This window comes from Pempheris klunzingeri, chromosome 19 (assembly GCF_042242105.1).
Source record: "Pempheris klunzingeri isolate RE-2024b chromosome 19, fPemKlu1.hap1, whole genome shotgun sequence".
In the NCBI taxonomy this organism is placed as follows: Eukaryota; Metazoa; Chordata; class Actinopteri; order Acropomatiformes; family Pempheridae; genus Pempheris; species Pempheris klunzingeri.
The window spans coordinates 22,313,952-22,323,966 of record NC_092030.1 but is presented as its reverse complement, the minus strand read 5'-3'; positions in this window follow the sequence as shown (position 1 = coordinate 22,323,966).

Here is a 10,015-nt window from a genome sequence, read left to right as displayed (position 1 = left end):
TTGTAGTGATTCTACCTCCTCCTATAATAACGGTGACAGCTGAGCAACAAATATCTCATTTCAAACATTTCACCCCGTTTATTCATGTCTGATGCTTCTGTGTTTAATACGCCCCCCCCCCCCCCCCCCCCCCCTCGGAGCAGAAGCGACTCGACACCCTAAAATGGAGCCGCCGTGTCGCTCCGGCTTCGTCTAGCTTGGCTGGCCGCTGGAAAATGAGCGTCCTGTGCGGTAATCCTGCTCGCCTGCTCCTCATTCTCATTGTGTGCTTTTCCTTTAATTTCTCCTTTCTGTGGCACAAAGCCGGCGGCTTTACCTGCGAGGAAGAGGGGATCTAAAGCATTTGATTCCAATTCCAGGCAAACCCTGGGGGGACTTCATCAGCACGGCAGCCCCTCATGTTTCACGCCGAGACAGACGGCGAGAGGAGAGAAAAGCTATTAAAGTTGTATCTTAAAAGGTCAATAACACTGGCTGTAATGACTCTGACTGTTTAATCCAAATATATGGGTGTGTGGCTGAGCCCCGCTGCTGACATTGATAGACTTGAGTGGCAAGTGAAGGATCCCCCCCTGTCAAAACACGGCGGGCTCAGAGGAAATGAGAAATGCCACTTGAGTGTAAACTCTGTTAGAAGAAGCCTGATTTCTGCCTCTAATCAGAGCCGCTGCCTGTCTGTCCTCCCTCACAAAATCAATAGTGACGACGCTCCGAACCCTGGAGGACGTCTGCTGCAGCCTCTACGCTCAGCGTCATCTGCACGCCGTCAGGACGCCGTCAGGACGCCACCCGTGGAGCTTCTGCACCAAATCTGACCACACAGACAGGAAGAGAACTCCTGCTCAGGACCCTTAACTGGGAAAAATGAGGATTCATTCATTTGCACAAAATCTGGATCTGAAACAGGATCACATGTCGCATTTCATCAATACAGACTATCAGGTGTGTGCACAACATGTTAACGTGCAGGAACGAGTGAGGAAAGACCTTAAGATGCACGAGATCCCAGTTTTAGATCAGGTGATCAGATGATCAGGTGATCAGTTAGAAACAGAACTTTAACATGAAGAGTCACGTGTGGAGACGTTAGTGTGAAATCATTTACAACAACAGAACTTCTTGTTTAACATCCACAACTCGTCCTCTTGTTCTCTAGTTAACTTCAGGTAACCTGTGGGAGGGGCCTGTGGTGGGAGGGGCCTGTGGTGGGAGGGGCTTCTTTATGTTAATAAATCTGAACATTAATTGCAGCGACGTGGCGTCTACAGCTCCGACCTCCACCCTCTCCTTTGCTCCTGACATCCACGACGAACCTGCTGCTGTGGTGGACAAACATGGCGACCAGGGGGGGGGGGGGGGCGGCGGTGTGGGCGGGGGGCAGCCGAGCGCGTGTGTGTTTGGGAGATGGGGTGATACGGCTGGTGTTTGTCTGGGGCTGAAACAGTGAGATACCATCTGAGCTGCTCCCGGACAGCTAATGTGATATTTGCTGTCGCTCTGGCCTCCAGATCCGGTGTCAAGCAGCAGATCTCATCTGCAATGTAGGACAATTTCCGCATATCTGAGAAGACAGTTTCTGCAGTCAATAGACTATAAATTGCACTCGGAGGACGGTATCATCTTAACCACAGGTGATTCACTTTCCTCCCGGGGGCCAGAGGGTGACCCCTCCTTTTTTAATAATTTGTATGTTTAGTTGTTTGGTCGTCGCTGCTGCTCTTGTAAAGTCTCATCGGAGAGACCATCAATCACGGCGCGCCGCCGCAACCCTGCCGCCACGATATTACAGGTTATTAAAGGGACGGTGGCAGGGCAGCCCCCCCCAGCATGATCCAGTCCTTCAGCCCCTCCCTCTCCGTCAACAAGTGCCGCCGCCGCCTCTCTGAGGAAACACTGTTTACTGCAACTTCCCAGAGCGGCGAGCAGAGCGGCGAGCAGAGCAGCGAGCACGCCTGAGACCTTTGACCTTTGACCTCCTCACATGTACGTCAGTATTTTTAATAACTATAAAATCAATCAGTAATTCACAACAAAATGTTTAGAGAGAAATCAGCTGACTAATCAATAACTGATGACGATGATCAGAATGAGATCAATAATAATAATGAAGCTGAAATAAACAGTGACAGAAAATAGAAATAAACCTGTTTCAGCATTAAAGGAAAAGTACGTACATGTTTTAACGCTGCAGCTGTTTCTCTGTGTTTGACATGAAAATAATCAATCAGCTGACACTAATAGATCAATAATAACATCAATAGATCAATAATAATATTAATATATCAATAATAACACTATTAGATCAATAATAATATTATTAGATCAATAATGATATTAATAGATCAATAATAACACTAATAGATCAACAATAATATCATTAGATCAACAATAATATTATTAGATCAATAATAATATTAATAGATCAATAATAATATTAATAGATCAATAATAATATTAATAGATCAATAATAACACTGGTTCACATTTATTAAAGTCTCCTTTTTATCAGCTGTAACAGGTCAGAGGTTAACTTTAACTGACTAACTAGTACTAAACTGTTTAGTTAGTTAAACTAACCAGAGCAGTGTGTTTAGTTGCTGGCTGCTAGTTAAGCACTAACTACCTAAACCAACTGTGGGGATCAGTGTATTTATGTGATCTCATGCTGAGTGTTTCTTAATTCTACAGCGTCAGGATCAATAAAGCACCTTTATTATTTAAGAAGTAAATAAAGCTCAGCATCAGTTCCTGATGGACAAATTTAATAAAAACCCAGTGAGTGTGTGAAAGTCGGTCTTTATTCTCCGTGATAACGTGGCTGTAATCAGCGGTGATCCATAACGTGATTCCTGAAAAGATTTATGATCGATCTAACAAGCTTTTCAGTTAAACTGCAAAATATTGCTTTGATTACTCAGCATTAAAGAAATTAATGTCTTTATTTAAATTAAAATAAAGCCTTATCACTGCGGTATTTAAATAAGACAAACGATGACAGGACTTAAATAATGGCTCTGTCTTTATGTTGGCCTTACATTAATATTACTTTTTATCTCCATCCAGGATATTAATACAGGAATACTGTGGGAATTAATACTTTTGATCATTAAGAGTTCAGAGCAGTATGAGTGGGAGAAGTGGGCGCTCAGGTCGTCATTAATAACCATCATCGCACGGAGAACCGGTGGCTCTTTGGCGCCTCGTCGCCGATGATTGATCATGAATATTAATAACACCAAATGGCAAATAAATGGCGCCATTTAGATCCTCCCGGCCTCCTCCATATACGTCCTGTCAGGGCGGAGCTGCGCCAAAAGAGGCGACATATTTCATCCCCCACAGCTGTCACACAAGCAGGGTTTAATTTACAGCGAGGATGAGGAGGGGCACTTCCTCCTCGCCGTCCCAAAGCCCTCCTTTTCTTCCACTTTCAGTTTGACGTCCTCGCTAACAGCTCTGCGCACGTTCGTCCTGGGTTTTGTCTCTCAGGCAACAAGAACAAGAAAGTTCCTCTTGTGCAGATCTAACATTTAATTATTATTATCATTAAAGCTCACCTGGACGGCAGCTCAGTACAAGAGAAGTCTGACACTGAGTATTTATGCTAATGCTTATGCTAACTGGTGCTAATGCTTGTGCTAACTGGTGCTGATGCTTGTGCTAACTGGTGCTAATGCTTGTGCTAACTGGTGCTGATGCTTGTGCTAACTGGTGCTGATGCTTGTGCTAACTGGTGCTGATGCTTGTGCTAACTGGTGCTGATGCTTGTGCTAACTGGTGTTGATGCTTGTGCTAACTGGTGCTAATGCTTGTGCTAACTGGTGTTGATGCTTGTGCTAACTGGTGCTAATGCTTGTGCTAACTGGTGCTAATGCTTGTGCTAACTGGTGTTGATGCTTGTGCTAACTGGTGCTAATGCTTGTGCTAACTGGTGCTGATGCTTGTGCTAACTGGCTCTATCATAGAGCTCCATGCCAGGACGTCAGGACAGCCAATCAGGGCTCAGAACCTCCTCCAGGATAGTTAACTGACACCTTCTCTTCTCTCTGCAGGCGCTAAAAACCTTCAATGTTGGAATCAAATCTGTTGATTTGCTGCGAGGACGTGTTGGATTTCCACACCCAGCAGCTACAGATCAACACGGTCCTTCACGTGGGGTCGTATTTCTGTTGGTCCAGTTTTCCCTCTCTTTTAGCTCCGTGTTTGGTCTCCTCCTCTTCAGTTGCTAAACGCTGCACTTTTTCAGCAGCTGCTCAGCAGGTGGAGCACAGGAAGGGTTCAGGGTTCTCTAAAAACGATGCCATGAGAGTGAACCGAAGCAGACGAATCCTGAGCTGAAAGTCGCCGATAATTCACCACCAGACAATCAGCAGAAACACCAGTGGAGGCTCTGGGGAAATCTGTCTGTTCTATCAGATCTCTGTCGCTCTCTGCTCATAAAAATGAGCCTCGCTCAGAAAGTAGAACATGAAACAGTTCAGATCTCTTCTGGAGGGTTCACAGATCTTTAGTTCCTGTTTCTCCATCCACTGTTGTTCTGGATCAACATGTTCTCTGTCTTTCTTTAGTTCCTGTTTCTACATCCACTGTTGTTCTGGATCAACATGTTCTCTGTCTTTCTTTAGTTCCTGTTTCTCCATCCACTGTTGTTCTGGATCAACATGTTCTCTGTCTTTCTTTAGTTCCTGTTTCTCCATCCACTGTTGTTCTGGATCAACATGTTCTCTGTCTTTCTTTAGTTCCTGTTTCTCCATCCACTGTTGTTCTGGATCAACATGTTCTCTGTCTTTCTTTAGTTCCTGTTTCTCCATCCACTGTTGTTCTGGATCAACATGTTCTCTGTCTTTCTTTAGTTCCTGTTTCTCCATCCACTGTTGTTCTGGATCAACATGTTCTCTGTCTTTCTTTAGTTCCTGTTTCTCCATCCTCTGTTGTTCTGGATCAACATGTTCTCTGTCTTTCTTTAGTTCCTGTTTCTCCATCCACTGTTGTTCTGGATCAACATGTTCTCTGTCTTTCTTTAGTTCCTGTTTCTCCATCCACTGTTGTTCTGGATCAACATGTTCTCTGTCTTTCTTTAGTTCCTGTTTCTCCATCCACTGTTGTTCTGGATCAACATGTTCTCTGTCTTTCTTTAGTTCCTGTTTCTACATCCACTGTTGTTCTGGATCAACATGTTCTCTGTCTTTCTTTAGTTCCTGTTTCTCCATCCACTGTTGTTCTGGATCAACATGTTCTCTGTCTTTCTTTAGTCTCCTCTGATGAACAACAGGTCTGAAGTCTTTTCTCACTCATTCTGCTTCACTGACTTCTGGAACCTTCTAGCTGAGGTTGGACACATTTTAGGGACATGAAGAAGAAGAAGGTCCTCCAAGAGACGACGTCACCAGAAGAAGAAGCAGCAGCGAGGATGCAGACGCAGCGTTTAGAGGGGTAAAAAGGGGTAAAAAGGGTTAAAGAGGTTTAAAGAGGTTTAATGCTTCAACACTTTAATCCAATTAAGATTTGAAGACGTTTGTGGACACGTCCAAACCGACCTTGACCTTTACGTTCACCTTAAATCCAGCGAACATGTTGTTTTCTGTTTGTAGCATCTTTCTCCTGACTTCATTGTGCGCCTCGCTCTCCTCGCCCCCCCTCAATGATAAAACCATCTACAGAGTGAACTCCTGTGGGACGTCGACTGTCCTGCAGCAGTAAACCTGAGCGGCCTGCAGCCCGGCTCGCAGATTTATTTCCAGCGAGCAGCGCGGGGCGGTGCCGCCGCCGCCGCCGCCGTGACCCCATACATCACGCCTCGTGTGAGCACATATTAAGTGCTTTCCTCACCCCCCCGCCCATTAAAAGTAAATAATCCACAGAGAATGAGGCATTTGTGGAGGAGCGGCCCTATTCTTCATACGTGACAGGTATCTGTTTGTTCAAAGCCGGGAAGGTGTGCGAGGAGAGAGAGGAGGGCCGGGTGGAGTGATGATGTTACACATCCTCTGTGCTGCTGCACAAGATTTACACCCGCCCGTTAGCGTCCAGCCCCCCCGTTTAACCGGCGCGGGGGGGGGGCTGGGAGTTAAATACCGAGCACCTTTCTGCCCGTCTGCGGATTAAAAACAGAATAAAAAGGTGGCGTTCACTTCATTAACACAAACTCCTTAACGAGCGCAGAGCTGAGAGAGAAACAAGAAACCAATCAGTAATTAAGTCCCGCCGTCAGTCCAGAATAAATTAAAATCACGCGGCTGCTTCACTTTCACGTTTTTGCATATTTATGGCGCTGAATTCATCCTGTAGCCTCCGAATAAATCAGGAACGTTTATGAAGTGAAGCTTTTGTTTTATTGCAGCGTATTATGTCATGTTCAATGTCTGCGGCAGCGAGGGGAAGGCCGGCTGATGGCGCTGAGGCGGGATTATTTATGACCACTTCCTGTCCGCCTACACACTGATCTGTGTGTGTGTGTGTGTGTGTGTGTGTGTGTGTGTGTGTGATCAGGATATTGATGGATCTCATTCAAATGTCCACTCCTCACTGTGGGGCCCTCCGTCTGCTTTATAATGTGTAATAATGAAGACGTGTGTGTGTGTGTGTGTGTGTGTGTGTGTGTGTGTGTGTGTGTGTGTGTGTGTGTGTGAGTGTGTGTGTGTGTGTGTGTGTGTGTGTGTGTGAGTGTGTGTGTGTCTGTGTGTGTGTGTGTGTGAGTGTGTGTGTGTGTGTGTGTGTGTGAGTGCACACAGGTTTTTGTTTTTACCACATTTCTGATTATTTGAGTGTATTTTTCTTTTATTTCCCTGGGAAGTGTTTTAGTAACATTTGTTAAATGTATTAGTTTTACTACTTTTAGTTTATTTATTATTTAAAGATAATCTATATGTATTGATCTTAATGTCCCTTATGGTCAGACATTAAAACATCAGTAAAACATATAAACATGCAAATATAAATGCACATGCACATACATTTTATTATTATTAATATTAATATTATTGTGGCCAGAATATTTAACAGTTTAATCTGTTCGGAGGCCGTTTGAGGCGGCAGGCGTGAAAAGACACAATCCAGAAATACACACATGACAAATATCAATAAGTGAGGCCGCAGAGATCCATCAGCATCACATCACAAGGAATTATTCACCACATACTAAACTAATAATACATAATAATAATACTACGACTACTAATAATACTAATAAATAATAATACTAATAATACTATAATAATAAATAATAGTGATAAATAATAATAATGATAATAAATAATAAGTATTATTATTGTTATTATTATTATGATAAATACTAAAATAATAACAATAACCTTCCTGTTTCCCTTTTGTTCGACACTAACAGTCCTCCATATAAACGGACATGAACTCATCACTGCTGTTTAACCCCCCCCCCCCCCCCCCGCACATGCTAAAATACTCAAACTATCTGCTCCTTAATAATATATATATATAAAATATAAAATATATATATATTTATATATATATATATATATATAATATCAGAATATTCTGATTAAAATCTGAGATTAACTCCAGAGATTTATGAAGAAGAAATGTTCACATTTTTATATTTTCTGAGATTAAAGTTTCAACTTTACAAGAAGAAATACTCAGAAAATCGTGTTTAGTTTTTTTGTCTCCTCGACATCTGATCTAATTATTTTTTATCCTAAATTCACGACTTAAACACTGATGTGGTTTATTACCAGTATGACTAGTATTACTAGTATGACTAGTATTACTAGTATGACTAGTGTTACCAGTGTTTGCTAACACTTCCTCTGGATGATAATAAATGATAATTCAGTCGGACACATCTGTAATAAAATGTCAGCTGTGTTTTCCTGATTGTGAAGCCGTCACAGAGTTCTTCATCAAACATGGAGAGCAGCAGCTTCCCTCCTCCTCTTCCTCCTCCTCCTCCTCCTCTTCCTCCTCTTCCTCCTCCTTCAATCACTGAGAGGATTCCAGGGATAAATAATGGATGTGGACGATCCGTCTGCTGCTGAGAGCCGTTAAATGATCTGCTCACAGGGAGGAGGAAGAGGAGGAGGAGGAGGAAGAAGAGGAGGAGGAGGAAGAAGAAGAGCAGGAGGAGGAGGAGGAAGAAGAGGAAGAAGAGGAGCAAGAGGAGGAGGAGGAAGAAGAGGAAGAAGAGGAGCAAGAGGAGGAGGAGGAGGAGGAAGAAGAGGAGCTGCAGAGGGTTCAATGGAAGTCGACAACCATTCATGGCCCCCCTACCCAGCTCCCCTTGGCCCCCCTACCCAGCTCCCCTTGGCCCCCAACCCAGCTCCCCTTGGCCCTCCTACCCAGCTCCCCTTGGCCCTCCTACCCAGCTCCCCTTGGCCCTCCTACCCAGCTCCCCTTGGCCCCCAACCCAGCTCCCCTTGGCCCTCCTACCCAGCTCCCCTTGGCCCCCAACCCAGCTCCCCTTGGCCCTCCTACCCAGCTCCCCTTGGCCCCCAACCCAGCTCCCCTTGGCCCTCCTACCCAGCTCCCCTTGGCCCCCAACCCAGCTCCCCTTGGCCCTCCTACCCAGCTCCCCTTGGCCCTCCTACCCAGCTCCCCTTGGCCCTCCTACCCAGCTCCCCGTGGCCCTCCTACCCAGCTCCCCTTGGCCCTCCTACCCAGCTCCCCGTGGCCCCCCTACCCAGCTCCCCTTGGCCCTCCTACCCAGCTCCCCTTGGCCCCCCTACCCAGCTCCCCGTGGCCCTCCTACCCAGCTCCCCTTGGCCCCCCTACCCAGCTCCCCGTGGCCCCCCTACCCAGCTCCCCGTGGCCCTCCTACCCAGCTCCCCTTGGCCCCCCTACCCAGCTCCCCTTGGCCCTCCTACCCAGCTCCCCTTGGCCCCCCTACCCAGCTCCCCTTGGCCCTCCTACCCAGCTCCCCTTGGCCCCCCTACCCAGCTCCCCGTGGCCCCCCTACCCAGCTCCCCGTGGCCCTCCTACCCAGCTCCCCGTGGCCCTCCTACCCAGCCCTCCTACCCAGCTCCCCGTGGCCCTCCTACCCAGCTCCCCGTGGCCCTCCTACCCAGCCCTCCTACCCAGCTCTCCTTGGCCCTCCTACCCAGCTCCCCGTGGCCCTCCTACCCAGCTCCCCTTGGCCCTCCTACCCAGCCCTCCTACCCAGCTCTCCTTGGCCCTCCTACCCAGCTCCCCGTGGCCCTCCTACCCAGCTCCCCTTGGCCCTCCTACCCAGCTCCCCTTGGCCCTCCTACCCAGCTCCCCGTGGCCCCCGACCCCGTGCGGCGCTGCGAACATGATTGCCTTTGTTCTGTGGAGAATATTTAAATGGGGGGGGGGAGTGTGGGTCGTAACACGGCGATTCTTCCAAACTGGTACAGATGCTGCGAGCGCTCCGGGTCACAGCGCGACGGTTAACAAAGCCGCCGGCGCCACAATGATCCTCACTGCACACTCACTGCAATCTAGCTTGAGTAATAGACGGGGGGTCACGCTGGGTCACTTTCAATTTCCACTTCCAGCAGAGAAAAATGAAAACAACTCATTTGCACAAATCTGAATAATTCAGTCAGTGAAAAAGCGGCAGAAATGAAAATAGCGGAGGAGCAGAGGATAAAGGCGGAGCAGGACACGCTGTTGCGTCCCGGCTGTTAATGACGGCCGGCCTCTTAGTCGCCGTGCATAAAGGCTAATGATGAATCTGACAGAGGATATGAATCCAGATGTTAGAATAAAGCGTCTCTTTCTGCCGGCAGCCTCACTGGGGAGGCTCCGCTGCCTCTGGTGAGCTTTTAAACTTATCATAAATGTATTAAGATTGCAGCGGGCCATGAAACAGCTGTAGACAATTAATCTTCTGCAAATCTTATCCGAGGAATTGGTTTCTGCAGAGTAACATCTGCTGCGAGAGGCGATTATTCATGGGCAACGCACAGCCGCTGCGCCTTTCTGCATAGGGCACAATCATTGGCAATGAAGTAAGAATTTATAGTTTTCCCTGTTCAGTAAAAATAACATTCAGCAGCATTAAAACATCATCCATCAACATTGT